The 22,273-nt window shown below is 38.7% G+C and overlaps 1 protein-coding gene across 1 annotated transcript in view; it reads right to left on the bottom strand.

The window, feature by feature from the left end:
* SLC35G2 (solute carrier family 35 member G2) overlaps window positions 1–21,913 on the bottom strand; it is a 39,050-nt gene extending 17,137 nt beyond the window's left edge. Inside the window, exon 1 of the mRNA XM_036080955.2 lies at window positions 21,715–21,913. The gene's annotated coding sequence lies outside the window, so the exon portion shown is untranslated. The remainder of the gene's footprint in view (window positions 1–21,714) is intronic.
* Window positions 21,914–22,273: the final 360 nt, after the last annotated feature.

Raw genomic sequence — 22,273 nt, forward strand, 5'->3', positions numbered from 1 at the left:
CAAAATTAAGTAATAATATAAACGAATTTAAATGGCTCAAATAACTCAAGTAAGGAAACTTATCCACTAAAACACTTTAAAGTCCTTAATAATATTTCAATAATAAAACATTATAGTGTGCAGATTGGCTATTAAGAGAATTTGTTTAGAGACGATGGGCTCTGAGAGACTGAGGGTTCTAGAGGGGAGGGGGGTGGGGGGATGGGTTAGCCTGGTGATGGGTGTTAAGGAGGGCACGTTCTCCATGGAGCACTGGGTGTTATGCACGAACAATGAATCATGGAACACTACATCAAAAACTAATGATGTAATGTATGGTGATTAACATAACAATAAAAAATTTTTTAAAAAAGAGAATTTGTTTATTTAGCATCTCTACCTCTGGCTCTATTTCTGCTGATAGATCTCCCATATTTCTTTTAATACTAAATTTCTCAGACTTAACTGGAGGTGTTCCTTAAGTAATGTGTATCTCCTTTTCTTAATTAAACCACTGTCAATCAAAGAGGAAGGGTGCTGGAGATACATATCTCAGCATTTCCAGGCTGAACTTAACTGCTATGTCCCTGCTTCCCAGTGCACACCTCACAAATTGGCCAAGTCAGGTGAACCCCACCACCACAAAGTCACAGCAGTCCCTTATCAAGTTTCCCTAGGCCTGCTCAGAATAAGCTTCTGACTCAGGAGCTATCTACCACCATCAGATCTCTACATAAAAAATTATTTTTTGTTTATTCCTGGTACAAAAGCAATATATTTTTATTATAGAAAAATTCAGAAATGTGGGAAAGCAAACAAATAAAATAAAAACCATTCATAATTCTACCACCCAGAGATAACTACTGATCCTTCCAAGCCTTTTTCTATTTGTGAATATTTTTTTCCAAAAATGGCATCAAACACCATATCCCAGTTTATAACTTCCCCATTCTATTTATCAATACATTGCAAATATTTTTCCATGTCACTAAATATTCTATAACATCATCTTTAATGGCTAGTTAATAAGGGCTTTGAACACAATAGGTCACTCATTAGCTTTCTGAGAGCTAAAACACAAATGGGATGACCAGCTGCCACTGATCCTTTGTGCAGGGATAGATCCATAACCATCATGGGAAAAGCCACATATGTGAAAATGAACAGATAAAAATTTTGAAGTTTTCCCACTGAATATAAATGAAGAAATGGGTTTTGGTGGCCAGGGGAAAATTGTAAAAAAAAAAAAAAAATAGGAGATAAATCAAGACTATTCATGTTTGTCTCTTTGTTCTCCATTCAGAACATCACTTATGGAGAGAAACTAGCTGAGACTAAAAGTAAAATAAAGTGCGTCTTCATTCATATTTTGTGTGTTTATTTAGGATCGATACACTGTTTGGTTTTGAAAGGATTTTAGGCAACCATCAATTAGAGTTAAAGGAAAAATGAAACCACAGGAAATACCAAGCACAGATGCTTCCATGCACTTGGGACATACTCTTTTGGATTATTTGGCCCTGAATATGGCTCTAGATTCTCTAATTATAATGATAGCTATATTTATTTAGCCCCATCTCTGTGCCAGGCATGACTAAGAACTGTGTTTCCTCATTTAAAGGTAGAAAAGAACTCTGTGCAGTAGGTATTATAATCTCCATTTTACATATGAGGAAATAGGTTCTGAGAGTTTGGGTGACTTGCCAGTTAGTGAGTGACATAACCAGTTGATGGTATGGACAAAATTCAGATCCAGGTCTGCCTTCCCAAGCCCTTTCTTCTATACTACAATGCAAAGTAATCATTCATGGTAGGCAGAATAATGCCTCCCCCATACACCCCCACCAAAATATCCACATCCTAATTCCCAGAAGCGGTCAATACATTACCTTATATGACTAAGGGGAATTAAGGTTGCAAATGGAATTAAGCTTCAAATCAAATGACCTTAAAATAGGGAGACTTTCCTGGATTATCTGATTGGGCCTAATGTAATCACAAGTGATTAAAAGTGGAAGACAGAGACAGAAAAGTCAGAGGAGATGTGACAACAGAAGCAAGGTCAGAGTGATGCAATGTGAGAACTCAACCTGCTGTTGCTAGTATGGAAGACAGAAGGGGATCATAAACCCAGGAAGGTGGACAGCCTCTGAAAGGCAAGGAAATGGATCCTTCCCTAGAGTCTGCAGAAAAGAATACACCCTGCCAACACCATGTGATATCTATACTGGACCTCTGACTTACAGAATTGTAACATAATACTCCTGTTGTTTTAAGCCATCAAGTTTGTGGTAATTTGTTATAGCAGCGAACAGAAAACTCATACGCCATCATTCTGTGAATGTCTAAAGATCAGATTTGTATTCTTAGAAGACCCACATGCTTAGTACAAATATGGACAAAAGAACTGCCTGCATGTAAAACCATGAGTGTTCCTAGAAAATAATTTTTGATCTTCTTAAGGTCTAGAAAAATGTTGGATAAGACTACAAAGTTCAAGTGACATGGACAAGAGTATTTTTGCCTAAGATAGAAACTACTTGCTGGCTTGCCTGCCCCTGAAATACTGTTTGAAATGTCTGCTTTTAAGAACCACATCCTCATGGATCATCTAGAAAAAAAGTGAATTATAAAGCATCTCTTAATGGCTGAGCTAACTGGCCTGGTGGATATAGTTATTAAATATTGAATCAGAACTTTGGTTGGATGCCATCAAATAGGATTTTGGATTAATAACCAATACTGGACAATAAATTTAACCAATTCAGGAGGCAGCAGATCTGAATTTTAATTCTGCCTCCATCATTTTCTACCTGTGCATACATCACTTAGCCTTTCTAAACCTTAGTTTCTCCATCTGCAATATCGGTTGATATTACCAACTTGAAAGGGTTATTAACATGGATTTAATGAAAATACAGATCAAAAGTACATAGCAGGTGCTCAATAAATACTAGCTTGCTTTCTTCCTATTAGTCAAATACTGTGGAGATTTTGACATTAGCATAGAAGAAAGACTTCTTTTCCTCTCTGCTGTGTCTATAGCAAGAAGGTTATTATACACAGTTTATGAATTGCTAGATTAGGAATTTTTTAAAGGATAAAAAATTCATGCATTCAAGGAAGTATGCCTGGAGGCCCAACTTGAAATCTGTTCCTCCAGCTCTTCTTATGATTTTGGAAACTTCTGATTTCTTGTATTATATCTTTCTGATTCAAAGAGGTAGAGTGATTTTTGTTATCTGTAACTAAACAGATACACAGATACATTAGTGTACCATGTAATATTTAAAATTGAATCCCACCAATCAAGGAACCTTTCCTGCCTACTCTGCTTGTCACAATATTATTTTAATACAGATTCTAATAAAGCATTAATATTTTGAAATTTATGGAAAAGTATTCATACAATGCTGGTCTAATGAATCAAAAACTGAAGATAATTCCTTAAGTTGCTCTTAATTCTTTTATTGATGGGATAGGATGGTGTATAACAGTAATTCATAGCAGACAATTTGCCTACATTTTGCTCCTCGTGTAGTTGTTGTTTGGGGAAAATAGCCTACAATTTATCAAGAAAACTAGAGTAGACTTTTGAAAGAATCAACCAGAATTGGTTGGCAGTCTAGGGTAATAATAACATAAGATTTCCTTAAAGATGAGTAGACAGCACTTTGAGCTCATACTGAAGAAATACATGTCAATTGTGGTAAACGAGGACTTAGGGCTGCTAATTAGAATAGAATCTGAATAATTCCTTCAAGCCATTTTCTACTGGGGACCTTTTAAATTTTATGTGATTACTTAGATAGCTCTCTGGAAATGCAATTATCAAGGCAATTTGTTTTCTTATAACTCCCTTGCACACTCTGTCTACTCTCCCAAACACTTCTACTCAAATCTTCATCTAGGCCCAGCTAGCAAATTCCAGGACAAAGGACAAGTATTAAAAATCACTGAGACCTCTAATTTTTAAAGTGCTTTTTCTGAGAAGACTCAGAGCCACGGAGAATTGGGGAGCTGCCACAGTATGACTCCACCTCCTCACACATTCATGCTGGGCAGGACTTGTCAACACATCCCAAGTTTTCTGGTTTGTGCACAGCCTAAGGTGGCTCCTTTAATCTGCGATGTCCACTCCTTCAATAGACTCAGACACCATCTAAAGGGTCACGCCAAAGTCAGAATCTCCCTTGTGGCCTGTGAGTTCCATGAAGACAAGAGAGTTCTCATTCATATTTATGTTCCTGGCACATAAAACACATTTAATAAATGTTGATAGAACAAAACAAAGCTCAGTCCTGAACTGCATTCTACAGCTGCTCCTTGAACTTTTTCCCATCATGCTATCAGTTCTCATAAGTTATGCTGTTCATTCTCCTATTTCTGTTCTGATTTCACCTTTGAGATGGTTCTTAGACCGTTATCTTTGTCACTCAGCTGCAATTTTGACTCTCTGAGCTGGAGACACTGGTTCCAGATCCCTGAGGAACCCATCCTGATGTGGGCTGCCCCTGAAGTCTCTGTTGGCCCCAGAATTGTCAGAATAAACCAGCAAGTATTCACCTGTGACAGGGGTCAGCATCTCTGCAAATTTCTTGGGTTGAGAGAACTTTCATTTGTGTTACATCATCAAAGAATTTTCAATCTAAAAATAGGAAAGCCCTTGAACCTCATTTTTCATATCTCCTTGTCATTTGAAGCTGATCCTGAACTCTCCAGCAAGAAAGAGATAAGAAAATGGCAATAAAATCAGACTGAATGAATGGAGTGAGGGTATTTACTGAAGGGTGGCATTGAGTATTTGGAATATAAAAGACAAAAAATTATTGGTGTTACCATTTTTTTCCATTCTCAAAATGTTTTGGTGGCTAGAATAAGCTATACTTTGAATTCTCTTAAGAGTAATAAATACTGGGCGCCTGGGTGGCTCAGATGGTTAAGCGTCTGCCTTCGGCTCAGGTCATGATCCCAGAGTCCTGGGATCGAGTCCCGCATCGGGCTCCCTGCTCTGCGGGAAGCCTACTTCTCTCTCTGCCTCTCTCTCTCTCTCTCTCTGTCTCTCATGAATAAATAAAAATAAAGAGTAATAAATATTAATATATTAGACATAGCTTTATGAAATAAGGGTTCTATCTTCATTTATTTCAAAACACTTCAAAGTCATCATCCAAATATTTACCAGAGTAATACGACATTTTATTAAATGGTGTTAAATATGATTGCTTAATTACTTAGTACTTTTCATTTATACTAGCCAAAAGAGATTATCTTCCACAATTTTGATTTTTTGGAGTCAAAGAATACAATTTTATTTTTTATAGTGTTTTAAGTTTTTATTTAAAAATAGTTACTTAACATATAGTGTAATATTAGTTTCAGGAGTAGAATTTAGTGATTCATCACTTACATATAACACCCAGTGCCCATCACAATAAGTGCCCTCCTTAATACCCATCACCCATTTAGCCCATCCCCTGCCCACATCCCTTCCAGCAACCCTGTTATAATTTTAGAATGGACTTTAAATTGGCTATAAACTTGAGTTTTACCCCCATGATTTGTAGACATGATTGTAGGTGGAAACTCTTGGGTATTTACCCTGAAAATGTTATTTGGGGGGTTGCTAGGGATGAATTCTGACTTTTATGTTCACATTACTGACCAGTAAGAAACATCTTGGCTCAAAAATTAGTAGGATATGAAGTCTTTCACCCTACTCATAAGCATCTTGTTCTTGAGGGAAAATAATTTACGCCAAGTCTAAAATCTGGTATTGGTGCTCTGACCCTGTTAGTCCAGCCCTGGGATAGGGTTCAATTCTGTATTACTGTAGCAATAGCTAGCTTTCATTTCTATAGCCATTGACTGCACCTCCTGACCCTGCTAACCATCTCACAAATTCATCTTCTTGCTTAGAAAAATCAAGGGAGGAATGTGGAAGAATAAGTCCAAATCCACCATCATCACTGTACTTTGCTGATGACAGGTCAATGAGGTAACATCCTCTGTGAGGGTCATTGCCTGCAGTGCTAATAAATGCACAACAGCACCGGAACTGCACGACAGTGCGCCCATTCCAGGCTAGAAGAGATTTGGGGCACATAGGCTGAATGATAAGCTCCTCAGCATGTTAGCTAACATAAGCTTAAAAGAGGGATACTTAGGTGAGAAAGAATCCTTATTCTGGGCTGAAAAGCAGAAGCTGCCCAAGAGGGTGTGGGTCAGGGCTGCTTTGATAGGGCTGAGCCAGGCTGCAGCCTGCGGCACAGCAGGCTGGGCTGGGGATGAAGGCTGCTTAGTTGATCTAAGAAAGGCAGTGAATATCGGATGCTGAGTAGGCCAGGCTGCGAGGAGCAAGGGAGCTGGGAAGAGTTGAGCTAAGCTGGGATACAAGAGAATAGGAGAGAGACCTGAGGATTTTGCTGGGCTATGCCAGATTGGGTTATAGGAGAGGAGAAAATTGCGGCTAAGAGACGTGGAGATGAGGTGAAGTAAGGAGACAGATTTGATGGGATGGACGTGGGGTGAGGGGAGAGGTAGGAAGGAGAAATGGGCGAGATGCACCAAACAGGAGGCTTAGCCCAAGTGTGAGCTGGAGACTCAGCTGACAGTTCTACAGCGAAAAGTTAGTGAAAGGATAGTCGGCAGTTATCAGCTGTTTTGAGAGCCGCTAGGAATCAACAGCTAGCTGTGGGAGGGACAAAGACTGAAGGAAAAAAAAAAAAAGAACTAAATGAAAGGAAAAAGTGGAAAAGGGAAAGCGGTGGAAAAGGGCAAGTTGGGAAGGGAGTTATCAGTCTGGTTAGAGCTAGGCTGAACATTCTCTCCTGCCATCCCCTTGGGGTCAACTGCGCCTGTTGCTGTGTAGGCAAAATCAAGGTGAGGAGCCTGGCTCCCCTGTACTCAATTGTGGTTGATGACTTTGGTGGACTGTAATGAACCATGCACACCAGGAAAGGAAAAAGTTAACTGAGGTTGAAAGAAAGCCTTATTTGGCCGTTTTCAAACAAGCAGGTTGATTTGGCTTGTGTGAAGGCAATGATGCCTGATTTGGAGCAAAGCAATTTATGTTGTACCGTTTTAAAATCCATTCTGGCACACTGTGACGAATATGTCAGCTGGCAGCTAAGAACTTGCTGGAATGTAAGAGTCTTTCACCATTTATAATAGACACTTCCCTTTCCAGGAAAGAGCTTTTCTAATCTCTGAAGCAGTGGACCTATCAATTTGCATAAACTATGACATTCTCAGTGAACACATATTTATCATCTACCACTTACTTTCCTACTGTCTTTAAAAAAAAAGGCAGAATCAGTCAGCAGTGAATCAGCACCTTTAAAATCAGTTGTGCTGAGTGAATCTGTTAAGAGTGGCTGGGGGCCATTGTTAGAAGGGGGAGGGGCAGGAATAAAATGATCCTTTTCTATTTCCATGATCTTTTTTATATGTACATAAATGGTTAAGCCACCAATTAGGTTAGATGCTAATTAAATGTAATGTAAAACAGATTATAGGGCTGTTCTGATATGCTTGTTAAAATATGATTGGTTGCTTATTCCTTACCTAATTCTCATGAGAAAGGATCAAACAGCCCAGGTGAGTTCAAAGAAGCCTACCAACCCCCACCCCCAGGACTTGCACCAGTCCCTGAACAAAAAAAGGAACACTGAGGATCAATAGAGTCTACTCTCAAATCCCTGAAACGCTACATGCACCACCTGCTCACATTTACCCTGTTCTTGCTGCTGTTTATCCATGAGAAAGCCAAGCCTGAAATCCCTCTTGAGGCTAAGACTTATGGAAATGCCAAATGAATTAGATCAAAATTTTACAAATTTGGTTTCATTTAATCGTAACTGAGTCTTCATACTATAGACATCACTCAGTGAAATTACAACTCAGTCACATATACCATATACTATAATTCATTAAACTCAAATGAGAAAAAACAAGAAATGGACCAAATGTCATCTTGCTTCAAACCAAACCATAAATCATATTTTGAGTAAAACGTGACAACACCTGGTTGGTTAAGGTGCATACCTAGATTTATTAAAATCACTCCCTTAAAATTAGAGAATATACACACATATATATAATGCTACTACAAAGTTGAAAAGAGACTTTGCAAAGTCCCATCATTGGCAGGGACATTGTATATGAAGGACAAGCATTGTATATATAATCCATCTTATTAAGAGTTACTTTTACCAGCAACATGTATCAAAATGTTAAATGTGTGAACTGTTTGACCCAGCAATGCCATTTCCAGGAGGAATATATCCCAAGGAGATCACTAGTAAAGCACATAAAGATAGCATGCAAGGATATTCATCATGGCTTTCTTCACACAATAAAAAAATTGAAAATAGCCTCATTACCCTCTAATAGGGGACTGGTAAAATGAAAACATCAATGCAATATTATGCAGTCATCCAAAAAGATAATATATACGTAGACATGATGACATAAAAAAACTTCATGTCACATTGTTAAGTAAAAAGAAAGGTATAAAAGAGTATTCGTGGTATGATTTTTTAAATATAAAACAATTTATACTGTGGATGGCAGAATTTCCGTTTTTCAGTACTTTCTTCTTATTACTTTTTGTTTCATTTTCTACCTAAGTATGTGTTTATTTCATATACTGGGGGGTGTGGCGGGGGGAAATCAAGCTATTTTCATCAGAGGGGAAAAAAAAACCACATTACACTGTATTTCAGTCAGACCGGAATAGTCACCCAGGAAGCCAAATATAGCTCTTGTACGTCTGTCTGTACCTTCTGTTGGAAGCAAAACTGTGGATAAACAGTATCATGGAGAGAATTTGGATGGATGATGTCTAGAATGCAAACCAAAACAGAGGTGAAATACTACGTAAACTAAGGAGGATTCCTTTATCACACTTGGTGTTTGAATTAATTTATTGTGCACGTGTGTGTTTATTACTATATTTTCATGGCTAACAAAAAAATAATGTCAATTCAAACGGCAGCAAATAATGTAACTACGATTGGTTTTTCTTACGTAAGTTTACCACTCCATAAATCTTTGTGTTAATGTGGGAAAATGTGACCTGAACAGATGGACCTCATGCTGTTTTCTAAAATACAAACAGATTTCTGATCTTCTGGACCAGGAAATGAAGTCAGCACTAAAACAACAGACAGTATCATCCATCTCCTAGAATTTCAATTTAAGAAGCTGCTAATAAAAGCAGTATTTCCCTCTTTACAAATACAGCACAGTGATAAGTTTCTGTCTTAATGGAATGTGTTCTAGACATAGTAACAAAACACAGTGGGATATTAGTGGTGCTGGAGAAGGCAGTTGACTGAACCCTGAACCACACCAATTTCGGAGAATTCCTTCACTGTGGGTCTTGGCAGGTGGCAGCATCTGGCTCCCTCCACCCTTCATTCTCCAAGTTTCACACAGAAGGGACATCCCTGAGGACTGCTACTCAGCCTGCTTAAATCTTCATCTCATTAGCCCAAGGGCCCCTTTTCCTTGTGCCTCTTCACAGGAGCATTTTCACAAATAGATTCCCTTAGGCTTGAAGACCCAATAAAAGGCTCTCTGTCAAATAACTGGCAGGGTTTTTTTTTTTTTTCCTGCTCTACCACTTTCTAGCTGTGTGACTTAAGGCTGGGAGGAGGCTGATGGGGCCAGCAGGACTGGGTGTGAGGAGGAGTTGGGGCCAAGGCGGTGGCCCATGAGGCCAGGGTATTAGTTATATAAAGGGAGAATGAGCTGATAATTAAATATTGAGGGTAATGGGGGGCCAAATTTCTCATCATCAGAAAGGAAATTTCAAATACAAAAAGAGTGAAGACTAGAAGGAGCCTTGTGGTATTGTAGGGGAGGTGAAGATATTAAACTCATGGGTTTTAATATGAATAGATGACTAGGTATAGAAATAGATATAGATGTATGTGCATATGTGTTTGTGAGTTTCCTGGCTCTGTCTGCTAAAATGGTCTAAAAGCAATGACATCCCATTATTAATAACCACACCTAGCACCCAGATCTTGCATTGTCTACTAAAAGGAACCATGGCTCCCTGGAGAACTGCTTTTGAAATGACTGAAATGGTTGGGTAAGAATAAGAGAAACAAGATAAGCCTGAAACATCTTACACCAGAAAGTACTCCAAGAATAAAATAGAGATGTCAGAAGAACACAAGAACCGGCTTGAATGGGATTTGAACAGCCAAATCTCTGACAATTTTAGCATCAAAATCAATAATGACAGTGGGTTAAAATCCAATGAATAAAACAGAAATCTACAAGTCCATGCTTATGTAAATAAATGAATTAACAAATAAATAAAAAGAGAAAACTCTTCCTTACAATAAAATACCAACTAATAAATGTAAAATAAATGTGGAACTGGAAAAATTGCCATTTGGCAATCATCATAGTAATAATTTTTTCAAGCAAGAATCATAAAATAAGTGACTGAAAGTTTGTTGAAGAACAGGATGTTTACATAACCTCAAAGAATCTTCCCGCAAAATGCTTATTAATTACCAAGGGAAAATTAATAACTTTACAGTGAAGAAGTTATAACCTTAACCAGGTCATCAAAATTAACATCAACTGCAAATCTTTATTAATTAGATACACTGAGAACACAAAATCTCTATCATATTCCTGCCAAAATTGCATAACTTGCATCTAATCATGAAGAAACATAGACAAACCTAAAGTGAGGGACATTCTACAAAATGGCCTGAACTTTGTTTTGTTTTGTTTTAAAGATTTTATTTATTTGAGAGAAAGAGCAAGAGAGAGAGAGAGTACACCGAGCACAAGCGGGGGCGGGGGGTGGGGTGGGGGAAGAAGCAATCTGCCCGCCGAGCAGGGAGCCCAACGCTGGGCTCTATCCCAGGACCCTGGGATCATGACCTGAGCTGAACAAAATGGCCTGAACTTTAAAAAATGTCAAGATTATTAAAGACAAGGAAGGAATCAGGAACTGTCACAAATTAAAGATTAAAGATACATGACAATTAATGAAACTCATAATCCTGGATTTGATTCTAGACCAGAAATAAAAAATATTTTTCCAAAGAGTAAACTATTGGAGGGGCGCCTGGGTGGCTCAGTCAGTTAAGCGTCAGACTCTTGATTTCGGCTCAGGTCATGATCTCAGTGTCTTGGGATGAAGTCCCGGCAGACTCCACGCTAAGCAGGGAGTCAGCTTGAGACTTCTCTCTTTCCCTCTGCCCTGCTGTTCCTGCCCCCCCACACACACCGCAACACACACACTCTCCCCCTCTTCTCTAAAATGAATTAATTAATTAATTAATTAATTAAATCTTTTTAAAAAGGTAAATTATTAGAACAAATGGAAAATTCTCAATAAGGTCTGTGGATTTTTTTTTTTTTTTTTTTTTAAAGATTTTATTTATTTATTTGAGAGAGAGAGAGAATGAGAGAGAGCACATGAGAGAGGTTAGGGTCAGAGGGAGAAGCAGACTCCCCGCCGAGCAGGGAGCCCGATGTGGGACTCGATCCAGGGACTCCAGGATCATGACCTGAGCCGAAGGCAGTAGCTTAACTAACTGAGCCACCCAGGCGCCCAGGTCTGTGGATTTGATGGTAGAATTTTAACAGTTAAATTCCTCATTTTCGTTATAATACTGTGGTTATACAGAAGAGTGTCTTGTCTTTAGGGAAAATACTTAAGTATTGAGGGTTAATTAGGAATCACATCTGCAACTTTCAGTCAGTTCAGAAAAAAAGAGAAAGAGAATATGAATGAATGAAAAAACAAATGTTGTAAAATACTTACAAGTGGAGAAAATGGGGTGAAGGATATATGGGAGTTATCCTTCACCCAGAAGTTCCTTGGGCTACACGTGCAACTTCCTTATAAGTTTGAAATTATTTCAAAGTAAAATGTAAAAAAATAAATTGGGGATTACAGTATCTATCTCATAGATAAATAGTTGTTGGGAGAAGTACATGAGTTAATACATGTGGTATGCTTAAAACAGCTAGGTACATAGAAAATGCTAAATAAATGTTAGTAATGATGGTGGTGGTGATAGTGGTGATGTAGTCCTGAACTCACAACTCATCTGAATCAGGACAAGTTGACTCTGGGTCACTTACTTCTTTCCTCTTTTTAGATTTAATTTAGAAACTGATATAATATTTATTTGCTTTTGAGATGCTAACAACATTTTTTTTTAAGATTTATTTATTCAGGGTGCCTGGGTGGCTCAGTCGTTAAGCGGCTGCCTTCGGCTCAGGTCATGATCCCAGCGTCCTGGGATCAAGCCCCGCATCGGGCTCCCTGCTCCGCGGGAAGCCTGCTTCTCCCTCTCCCTCTCCCTCTGCTTGTGTTCCTTCTCTCTCTCTGTCTCTCTGTCAAATAAATAAAAATTTAAAAATCTTTGAAAAAAAAGATTTATTTATTCATTCGAGAGAGAGAGAGCGCACAAGGGGGAGGAGCAAAGGAAGAGGGAGAGAGAATCTCCAGCAAATTCTGCACTGAGCATCTGCACTGAGCATGGAGCTCCATGCGGGGCTCGATCTCACAACCCTAAGATCATGACCTGAGCTGAAACCAAGAGCAGGATGCTTAACTGATTGCACCATCCTAGTGCCCCGAGATGCTAACAACATTATTAAACTTGTTTATTGCGTTTAAGTACATAGTGTTCATGCAGAATAATATTTTACAAATTGGTGTCCTCAAGCAAAAAACATGTTAGTAATATTTTTTAAGTAATCAAGATCAAGTTTTTGAAAAGTCATTTTCACCCTTCACTAATTTAGGCACTATTGTGATAATGAGAATATATATCTTTATATATCTACATATACAATGTATACATTAATGTATATATTTAATATAGGGTAACCATATACAATACTATAATAATATACATAGAAGTAAAGACCATGAGACTTGAAAAAGATTTGGGGAGTCATCTACTCCAATTCCTTTGCAGGTACATCTTTCTCCACTTATGACGGTGTTACATCCTGATAAACCCATCATAAGTTGAAAATATTGGAAGGCAAAAATGCACTTAATACACCTAACCTACAGAACATCATAGCTTAGCCTAGCCTACCTTAAATGTCCCTGCATTAGCCTACAGTTGAGCAAAATCATCTAACACAAAATCTATTTTATAATCAAGTATTGAATATCTCATGTAATTTACTGAATACTGTACTGAAAGTGAAAACCGGAATAGTTGTAAGTATCAGTTGTTCACTTTCATGATCATGTGGCTGACTGGGAGCTGTGACTCGCTGCTGCCGCCCAGCATCACCAGAGAGAACCATACTACATATTGCTAGCCCGGGAAAAGATCAAAATTCGAATTGGAAGTATGGTTTCTAATGAATGCATATGGCTTTGCACCATCATACAGTTGAAAAAATAGTAAGTCAAATCTGTATATCCCCTACAGCATCCCCAACGGATAGCACCGAATCTGTTTGAACACCTACAATGACAGGAAGCTCACTCCCTTTCAAGGCAGCCACCTGAGAGTCATTCTAATTGTTAGAAAATTATTTTTTAACATTGTGTCAGAATCTTTCTCCATATAATTTCCAGAGGCTGTTCCTATGTATTTCCTCTGGGGTCACTAATTAATTCCCTCTTCCACATGACAACATTTCAATATCAGAACTATTTCCTACCTTCTACATTGCAGGTCCCCCATTATAAGTTTTCTTCTTCTCCAAACTGAAAACCTTCTCTTTTTTTCAATTATTCCATGTGTAATCGTGGTTTTCCATCTTTTCACCATCTTAACCACTCTTCTCTGAACATACACCAGGTTTTATAATCTCTCCTATTCTAGAGATTGTTTCTATGGGAGCAGCCTAGATCACAGCATCTATTCTGGAAGCTTCATGCATCCACATTTATTCCTTCATTCAGTCAATATTAACTGAGTGCCCATGATGTGGAAGGCACTATCTAAGACATTATGAGAGATAAGATTAGGAAGACATAAGCTTTCTCTTAAAAAATGTACATGTTCAGGGCACCTGGGTGGCACAGTCGGTTAAGTGTCCGACTCTCGGTTTCGGCTCAGGTCATGATCTCAGGGTTGTGAGATCGAGCCCCGTGTCGGGCTCTGCACTCAGCCCAGAGTCTGCTTAAGACTCTCTCTCTCCCTCCACTCCTCCCCCCACGCATGTACACATGCTCTCTCTCTCAAATAATAAATAAATAAATAAATAAATGTTTTTTTAAAAATAAAAAAATAAATAATGTACATGTTCCTTTGGGAGAAATAATATATGGTTACAAGTGCCACAAAACAGACACAACAAGTTCTATACACATAAGAGGAAGGAAATTATACAATTAAATATGTATTTGCTTTAACATCAGAGTACTAAAGAACAAAGCTACAGTCATGACAATGCCAGACTGGGCCTATTTTGTTTGTGGATAGTATGAGAATTGGTAAAAAACAGAAGGTTGGGATTTAAACTATATTAAAAGAGAAAATTCCAAATTAGGAGAATTATCATACAGATTCAGAAGACAGAGAGTTTATATAGTCCATTTACCACTGAAAGCTCTAACAATAGAATGAATAATCATTTGTCCAGAGTGATTTACATGCAACTCTAGAAAGGCAAAATAAACAAACTAGACTATTATACACTAGGCTTATACCAAGGACTTTACATGTAATGTTTTACTTAATCCCACAATAACCCTAACAAGGTAGGCACTAATATTATTCGCTCTTAAAATAAGAATTCATGGGATGCCTGGGTGGCTCAGTCGGTTAAGCGTCTGCCTTCGGTTTAGGTCATGATCCCCGGGTCCTGGGATCGAGCCCCGCATTGGGCTCTTTGCTCAGTGGGAAGCCTGCTTCTCCCTCTCCCTCTGCCTGCCGCTCCTCCTGCTTGTGCTCGCTCGCTCTCTCTCTCTCTCTGACAAATAAATAAATAAAATCTTAAAAAAAAATTCAGTGAAACTCAGCCAGGTACAGTGACTTGCCCAAGCTTACAAGGGTGCTAAACATGGCAGCCAGGCTTCAAATCCAAACCCTCAGCTTCCAGCCCAACTTGAGGCCATCAACTACCCCACAAAGAAATCTCTGGCAAATCTCCAAACACATCCTCACAATGTTCCTAGTGACTTATTTGGAGAAGCCTCTCACTGAACAATCTGTTCCTCCTTTGGCTTTAAGAACACTTTCTACAGGATTCTGTTATAGTCCTTGACATATGGTATCACTCTGAGTTGTATACGTAACACTAACCCCTGAAAAAGTGTTACATTCCAAGAACAGAGATATGTCCTTATCTTTTTCTCCGTGTCCCCAGGTCCTAGGGGCAATACCGGACTCAACAAACGCTACAAGTCCTCTGGCATAGCTGGCCTGCTTTGGAGAAAGTCACCCTCTTAACCAGAGACCACTAATTCCGGGTCTAATTAGTTGTGGTGCTGAGCTCTGGTTATCACATTTCTGCAACCTGACTCTCTCTTCTATCTCCTAATCTTAAATTTAAGGGAATCCAAGAAATAATTTGAGTATCTGGCTTTGGTTCACCACTAGCTTCAGAAGCCTTATTCACCATTGGGATTCTCTCCCCTATTTAGAGCAATGGCTCAGCCAGAGTTACAGAGAGACCAGGGCGAAATAAATGGGAAATTACCTAATATTTCTACTTTCCTTCATCAAGTTCTTAAAGTCAAAGTCAGAGTTCAGTAAAGCTGCTGCTATTTTGGGTCTTAAATAAAAGGAAAAAGATACAAACCAAATGATTTTGATACAGTCAGGAAATGATTAAATGAACTTTAGTAAAGATAGGCATGTGAATTGAGTTCCTATATAACTATCAAATAGTGTTAAGTGCACATAAAGTGCTATATATGTCTACGGGTCACATATAATTCTATTACAGCAATGACTATAAGAGAAACAATGAATAAACAATTTAACCTGTGGTAATGTTATATAAGCCAAAATTTTAAAATTACATATGTATATTAAAATTTATAGGGCAAAATAAAGTTTTAGTCCACAGAAGAAAAAAAAAAACTCTGTGACCTCAGCTCATCTTTGACATTTCCTACCAAGTAGAAGGCTATTTCCTGTGTCTAGACTAGAAGGCAGATGGATGAAAAGTGAGAAAGGAGAGATACTGGAGTGATTATCATTCTCCTACCCACACCCAAAACAGTGACCAGCAGACACTGACTGTTGGTGTAACACTTTAGTTACTTGGAGAATCATTGCTAAGTGCAGAATGGCAGAAAAAAATATGTGTGGTGATAACAAGGGTACTTTGCCTGATTCTACAATCAAAATTATTCAGGAGGAATATGAAATAAGAAGGAAGATATAGTAGTGGCCCACAACATCCTGGAACTGTGATTTATCAGAGTGTTTAAGAAATATCATCCATAGTGCAGGTGGCCTTAGCAAGGAAAATGAAATAAAACTCTCCTCACCAATGAAATGTTTAAAAGTGCTCAGAAAAAAAAAGGCCTGGTTAATGCCAACATCTTTTTCCTCACCAAAAAATTCTAATGCCAAACTGGAAAATTATATTTCTACTCAGGTCACCAGGAGGCAAAAACTCTTCAAGCACCTAATAATTGGGGGGGGCGGTGAGAGGGGTGTCTAATCCTCATGATAACCACAGACTGTCAGATTGCTAGGTAAGTCAAAAACTGCTGAGATCAGCTAGGAAGTCTGAAGCATGGATAGCAACGCTATCCAAGTTAAAAGGTAATTGGGGGATTCAGCTATCCATTTGAATTAAAAATATTGTGAAAATTAACTTTACAAGCTCCAATTAAACTTATATTTAATAACTGGATTATTTACATCTTCACATATTCTTATTAATTTTGTCTTTGAAAAGACTCTAATTTATGTAAAAGTATGAAAAAAAGGTATGATTAATCAGTCAATCTCCCTTCCAATCTCCCAAATACTATTTTCTCTTGTGACTGAATTTACTAACTCCCATTTCTAATAGGTAAAACAAAAATGTTAGACATATTAATTAAATGAAACCAGTGTGATCATTGCCCCTCTTCAGTTCCTTCAGCCCCTCTACTTACAACGACCCACCCCCTGCTGGAGCTGATTGATAGATCTACCAACACAAATAGACAAAACCTATTAGATCCTATTAGAAGCAGAATTGGTGACTATCGAAATACAGTATGGTTCTAAGTTCTACTCCTTAGTAAATTTAATTGTGCTCTCTCACTAGAGAATATTTTTATAATCTTGGGATGGGGAACTAGGGTAGTGTTCTAAATGTAATATCAAGGTGAAAAATCACAAAGATGGACAGATTTGTCTCCATGAAAATTTAAATCTTCTGTGCAGAAAAAAGAAACCGTAAAAAAATTTGTGACTAAAAACAACAGCAACAAAGGGTCAACAACTTCCATATAAAAATGGACTCTTAAAAACTCAAAAAAAAATTGGGCAAAGGCCATGAATAGGTGATTCACAAAAAAAGAAATATAAATAACCAACAGACATATGGAAAGATGCACAATTTCTATAAAAATCACAGAAACAAGAATTTTAAAAAGAGTGAGATATCTGTTTTGCCCCTTAAGTGAGGAAAATGGAAAAGTTTGATTATCTCTAGCATGAATGAAGAATCATGCGCTACTTTCTGCAGGGAAAATTTTTACAGGAATTTTGGAGAACACACAACATGCACCAAAATGCAAAGTGTGCATTCTCCTTAATCTACCAATTTCGTTTAGGACTTTATTCTAAGGAAATAATACCATTACACAGAGGTATATTAAAAGAATGTTCAATACGGCATTGTTTTTATTATTAAAGAGTTGTAAAGAATCTGTACTTAAGTGGGATGTTGATTAATTCAATACTTCCATGTGTCAGATGGGAAGATAGTTATGTCTTCTGTGGAAAAAATAACAGAAAAATAGATACAATATGATTCTATTTATGATACACCAAATTTAAGATGCACAATTTTTCACATTTCTAAACTTAAAATGTATCTTACAATTAAAAACATCTTACATTCAATGAAATGTGTCTTTATTTATGAATTTAATAATCTGGAAGGTTTTTTTTAAAAGATTGTATTTATTTGAGAGAGAGAGAAAGAGAAAGCGTGTGCATGAGGGGTGAGGGGGCAGAGGAAGAGGGAGAAGCAGACTCCCTGATGAGCAGAAAACCCCAGGCAGGGCTTGATCCCAGAACCTAGAGATCATGACCTGGGCTAAGGGCAGATGCTTAACTAACTGAGCCACCCAGGTGCCCCAATAATCTGAAAGTGTTTATTCCAAACTAATATTCATGGTTACCTGTGGAGAATAGCCTACTAGAGGGTTTTATTTTCTACTCTGGTATTGACCCCATTTTTTTATAATCAGCTATATTTTAGAATTTATTATATAAAAACAATAAAATTATTCCCATTTGGCTGTTCTAAAATGTTTTTAAACCCCAGGAAGAAAATAATATAGGATAGCTCATCAATACCCCAATAACCATTCTTTTATTTTTGTGGAAAAAGTTACTTTGATCCATAACGGATACAAAAAAATAGTATGTGGGTTTTTTTGTTCTCTTTAAGGTATTTGACCAATCTTATGTGTGCACATTCTTATGAACTTCAATGACATGAATTCCTAATTTGGCTAAAAAGTGGACTTTTGTCATATTTTCTCTATACAAAAAAATACTCTACAAAAAGAATAGCTCCTTTTTAAAAAGATTACATACTAACTAGTTTAAAAATGCTACAGACTACACAGCATTTTAAGAAAAAACACATTCATTAAGTATTTAGAAATTAAATATATCATGTTAAAGGGTTCAAACTGAGTAATGTGTTACCTCTCATAGAGGACAAGCCTCTGTAAATCTGAGTTAAAAATAAATAACTACTTCTTACAACACGATCTTCAATGGAATGTTACATCTAGCAATGAATTTACTAAAAAAGGAAGATGGGAGTATAACCTAGAGTTTAAAATATAATCTTTTATAAAACCATAAAATATGGTAGATTATCTTTCAATATAGAGGGGCGAAATACTGAAATAAATGCCAGAAACTAAAGAAAAAAATACATATATATATTTGACTACATAAAAATTGAAATTTTCTATACAGCATAAAATACCATAAAGTTTAAAAATAAAAAAATCAAGAAAAAATTGCAACATATGTAACGAAGTCCTTACTATACAAAGAGCTCCTACAAATAAGAAACAATATAAGCACACCAAAAGAAAATAAGGCTGGAAACTCACAAAAGAAGAGATAAGTATGACCAATACATATATGAAAACATGTTCTTTTTTGCCTATCCAATTGGAAAATACTTTTAAAAGACTGATAGAATCTAATAACCTAATTTTGGTGATAGTATAAGGACATTGACATTCTAATTCAGTATTTATAGTGGTATATATTGGTACACATTTTCTGTAGCACAATCTGGAAATAGTGTTCTTCCAATAAATATTTCATTAATACTTATGTTTAAAATGTACCTACCCATTGAACTGACAATTTCACTTCTAGGAATTTGTTCTAAGAATACAATGAAACAAGTGCACAAATGTTTGTTCAAATATGTTATTTGCAGAATTATCTGTAATAGCAAAAAACTGGAAATACATAAATGTTCATTATTATGGTATTGTTTAAATAAATTATGTTCTATCCATGTAGTGCAATATTATGCAACCCTTAATAATGACATTAATGATAAATTATATAATGCAAATGCAAGATCAATCCACTTAAAATGCATGTATGTTCCCCTAAAAGAAAATCTGTTTACAATGGTTTTCTCTGGTTTTATGCATTCCTCTATTACCTAAATTTCTTACGATGAGCATACACTTTATGAGAGAAAAGCCATAGATATTAATGTTTTGAAAAATACATATGTAATCTTTAAGGAGTCCACAAACCATATACCACCAGTATATTTGAAACTACCGGCATTATGATATATCTTAGTCATATTTTCTTCAGATTATAACTTGCTATAAGATTGTTATCTGCATATTGTTCTCTTTAAATTTTTCATTAATTCTTTCTGTTGAAACTTCCTTTAAGAACATTTTTTCGTATCAATATAAATTTTACCTCTTTCTAAACTATCTTTGTCTGGAATTAAAATATGTATAAACACTTAATTGCTCAGCATAATACCAAACACTTTAATCCACAGGTTCTGTGGCTTTGGAACAGATGATTGTGAAAATGAATGGTTCTGAAGAGTTCAGAAAAACCAGAGGTGTCCCCCCCCAAAAAAAAGATGAATTACAAAAAAGTTCTGGAAAAAAGTGTAACTTGTAGCACATGATGGTGTTGAAAACGGATGAGTGTATTTACATGTAAATTATATTTGTGTGCATATACACATACATGTATCCTACAGATGTATACGTGAGAGTTCATATTTCTCACCGTGAGTACTTGCATGTAGGTAATCAAACCTGTTATATACATGCTTTATTTGCACCCCCAAGGGGAGCTACATTTTCCTTTACCTTATCTTCAGTAAACTAGCACCTAACCCATCTACAAAGGTTTTCAGTGTCTGGCAGGCTCCATTCTGGCACCTGCTTTGGAGATGGGCCATTTTTGGCAAAGGTTCAGAGTAGAAGGGCAAGGCAGGCCCCAGCCGGGGAAGTGAACCTACGAAGGCGCTTTAGGCACTTACTTCAGCACCAAGGACACGGGCAACCCCAATCAAAATCATTTCAGGCGGAATTGCCCTCGGAAACTGCCTCTCTCATGCCGCCCCCAGCCCTCTCCACCCAGTGCTATCTCCAGACCCTCAGTCGTTACTCGGACGCAATCTTTCCATCTCGCTCTTCGCCAAGCCCGGCGAAAGAATGGACGGAGATGCAGGGCCCCACTCGCCCCAACACGAGTCTCCTTCCAGCTGGCCCGCGCGACCCTTCCACCCCCTTCCTCCTCCCATAAGAGGCCAAAGGGGAGCACACAATGTAGAAACTCTTCAGCGCCCAGAGACCGGTCAGGGAGAGTTCCTGTTTCCCTCCCCAGGCCTGGGGAAGCTGAGTGGACTTGCCCTGCGCCTCTAGCCAACACACCTGGCAATAACCGGCCCTTCCACCACTACTCCTTGCCCTCGGCTTTCGTCGGGGAAAAATTTCTACAAAGCATTTATTCTCCATGAAAATCTCAACCCATATAGACGGGCGTACAAGAGTCATAGACATAAGAAAGAAAAATACTAACTCTCGGCTGTTTCTAAAACCAGCAATTTTTAAAGTTTGGATTTGAAACCGTTCTCATGACGCTGCAGGGACTCACCCTTGTTTGGGTGGGCTCCTGGGCCAGAGGAAAGCAACAACCCTAGCCTTTATTATGGAGGCTGGGAAAGGCCTATAGGTGCTATGGTGGCAGAAAACGGGGGCGCAGGGGCCGTAGTTGATGCTAACCCTGCTGACCCAGTGTCCCGGTTCTCCAGGAAAGCAGTGCAGGGAACTGCGGGGACCGCGGCCCTTCTGACGTCCAACAGAGCCCCCTACGAAGGTTTGTGAAGGGGGCGGGGTGCTTCGCCCCGGGCCCCACCCAACCCCAAAAGAGGGGCTCTGCCCCTTAGGTGCCACGGCTAAAAGTGGCTATGTGGGGTTCGGGGTCGGCTCTCACTCCTTTCGGGTGGGGCGGCCCGGCAGGCAGCGTCAAGGTGCCAGTCTGCCGCTGCCGCCTGACTCCGGGGCCCTGTTACCTGTGTGTCACGGCGAGGAAGGTGCGCGCGGCGCTCCGCGGCAGGGAATGCCCGCTACCGCGCGCCTAGTCCAGCCTCTACGGCGACTGTGGCCGCCGTGCGCTTCGCCAGGAAAAACGCGGCCAGGGCTGCTGAGGCCGCCAGGCGGGGCGTGGAGGGGGCGCAGCGGGTGTGGACACTGCGCCTGCGCTCGCTGTTGCCCGCCCCCCCAGCGCTGCCCCGGCCAGCGTCGAAGACCGCCAGGGACGCCCAGGATTTGTGCCTGAGCTGAGCGACCTCCCCCTACCCGCGCGATGGGAGGGTCTAACGCTCCAGGAAACTGCCTGCCCCGGACCCCTTTAGCCTACGCCCTTGGAGACAGCAGGATTGAGGCAATCGATTGTCAGCCAGGGTGACGTGGTCTTCTGGAAGGGGGCAGGGAGGCAGCTTCAGTCCATTTCAAGCGGTCTGTTTGTGTTTAAAAGTCGCAAGTCGATGCCTCGATATTTTTTTTTAATATTTTTATTTATTTATTTGAGAGAGAGAATGAGAAACAGAGAGCATGAGAGGGGGGAGGGTC

The sequence above is a fragment of the Halichoerus grypus genome, chromosome 1 (genome assembly GCF_964656455.1).
Source record: "Halichoerus grypus chromosome 1, mHalGry1.hap1.1, whole genome shotgun sequence".
Classification (NCBI taxonomy): Eukaryota; Metazoa; Chordata; class Mammalia; order Carnivora; family Phocidae; genus Halichoerus; species Halichoerus grypus.